The sequence below is a fragment of the Hesperophylax consimilis genome, chromosome 14 (assembly GCF_061612785.1).
Source record: "Hesperophylax consimilis isolate HC1 chromosome 14, BYU_Hcon_1.0, whole genome shotgun sequence".
NCBI classification, from domain to species: domain Eukaryota; kingdom Metazoa; phylum Arthropoda; class Insecta; order Trichoptera; family Limnephilidae; genus Hesperophylax; species Hesperophylax consimilis.
In genome coordinates this window covers 174,372-176,487 of record NC_142849.1, presented here as the reverse complement: position 1 = coordinate 176,487, position 2,116 = coordinate 174,372, and the positions used below count along the sequence as shown (strand labels likewise).

The following is a 2,116-nucleotide window of genomic DNA, read 5'->3' as shown; positions in this document are numbered from 1 at the left end:
AGAAAAAAAAAATTAGTTAAAGCGGGGATCGAACCTCGGTTCTTCACGACCACAGTCGTGCGCTCTGCCTGTAGACAGCGAAGATGAGTTAGGAGAGTGAGTTAAACTAGGTATATAATATTTACACCTTGCTAATGTTTTCAGTATTATTAGGGCTTTTTTATACTAATTTTCATATATTTATTGGCAGGTAGAGTAGAAATTAATATTGTTTAGCGTTTGCCAACGACCATACCATGTTGAACACACCGGTTCTCGTCCGATCACCGAAGTTAAGCAACATTGGGCGCGGTCAGTACTTGGATGGGTGACCGCTTGGGAACACCGCGTGCCGTTGGCCTATTTTTTATTTTAATTTCATGTTTTTTTTATTTTTTTATCATTACTATAATTAATAATATCATAAAATTCTTTAACTTTTCAAGTATGCTACAGGCCTAAAATATTACTTAGTGGATTGATATTATGGTCAACCATTGAAAAAAAAAATTCCTACAAACTTATTAATGTAATTACGATCTTTTTCAAGCGCGTATGTAATGATTATTTTTATCAACCTCGCACACACCTTGCTAATTTTTTCAATATTATTAGGGCTTTTTTATACTAATTTTCATATATTTATTGGCAGGTAGAATAGAAATTAATATTGTTTAACTTTTGCCAACGACCATACCATTTTGAACACACCGGTTCTCGTCCGATCACCGAAGTTAAGCAACATTGGGCGCGGTCAGTACTTGGATGGGTGACCGCTTGGGAACACCGCGTGCCGTTGGCCCATTTTTTATTTTAATTTTATGTTTTTTTTCATTTTTTTATCGTTAACATCATAAAAAATTTTATATCATTCTTTAACTTTTCAATTATGCTACAGGCCTAAAATATTACTTAGTGGATTGATATTATGGTCAACCATTAAAAAAAAAAAATTCCTTAAAAACAAAAAAATAATATTCCATGGCCGAGAATCGAACTCGGATCAACTGCTTCGAAAGCAACTATGCTGACCATTACACCACCAACGCCAGTTGTCGAGATGAGCTAAGAAGCATTTATATTTTACTTCAAAACTTTTACTACATCAAATGAACTTTAATCGGTCCCGCATTTTCGTTTCGGTCATGAGTTGGTTTTACTCCTCGAAATTGCATGACGCGCGTAAAGAAGTTTCACTTCAAAAAAATTCCTTAAAAACAAAAAAATAATATTCCATGGCCGAGAATCGAACTCGGATCAACTGCTTCGAAAGCAACTATGCTGACCATTACACCACCAACGCCAGTTGTCGAGATGAGCTAAGAAGCATTTATATTTTACTTCAAAACTTTTACTACATCAAATGAACTTTAATCGGTCCCGCATTTTCGTTTCGGTCATGAGTTGGTTTTACTCCTCGAAATTGCATGACGCGCGTAAAGAAGTTTCACTTCAAAAGAAAATCTCTAAAAAAATAAAAAGATTACAGATTCAACCCATACAAAAACAATACACACACTAACACTACTAAGTTTCCCGCAACGATCGAACGCTACTCTCTTAGGAATGCTATGAATCCTGCGAGGCTCGTGTTAAACACATCGATATTTGTGCATAATCTATTAAAGGTGCTACAGCTTCTTCTTATAAATACATTTTCAAGATAATTAGTATTGCTCTTAGGAATATAAAATGTGTCCGGAGATCGAGTTACTCTTAATGGACATCTGAAATGAATATTTTGTAAAAGGTATGGGCTATCAATAAAATAGTGGATTATCTTATATAGCATTACTAGGTCTCTGATATCTCGGCGTTGATCAAGAGTTTTAAGGTTCATGGACACATAGTTTTCATCATTTCGCATGCGATAAGAGACATATTTGCTAAAATAATTCGTCGGTATGGCGGTAACCCACATTTATTGAAAATTATTTTAGTAGGTTGCGTTTATGAATAGTTTAGTAGGTATCTACTCACCATATGTCCTATATGTGTAAATCGTGAGAAATGACCAAACAGATTTCAATATTCAAGGGGGTTTCAGGGTCAAAATTCGAAGGTCTGTATTTGAGGTAGAATAGTTTCCAGTAAAAAGGCTAGTCAAAAACAGTAGAGTGATGCAGCCAGCGAAAAA

The 2,116-nt window shown here is 35.0% G+C and overlaps 2 non-coding genes across 2 annotated transcripts; both read left to right on the top strand.

Moving 5' to 3' along the window:
* The first annotated feature begins 221 nt into the window (after positions 1-221).
* Positions 222-340, top strand: LOC149417723 (5S ribosomal RNA). The gene has a single exon (XR_016303223.1). It is a non-coding gene; the product is annotated as a 5S ribosomal RNA (ribosomal RNA).
* A 322-nt stretch (positions 341-662) lies between these two features.
* LOC149417722 (5S ribosomal RNA) lies at positions 663-781 on the top strand. Its single transcript, XR_016303222.1, has one exon. It is a non-coding gene; the product is annotated as a 5S ribosomal RNA (ribosomal RNA).
* Positions 782-2,116: the final 1,335 nt, after the last annotated feature.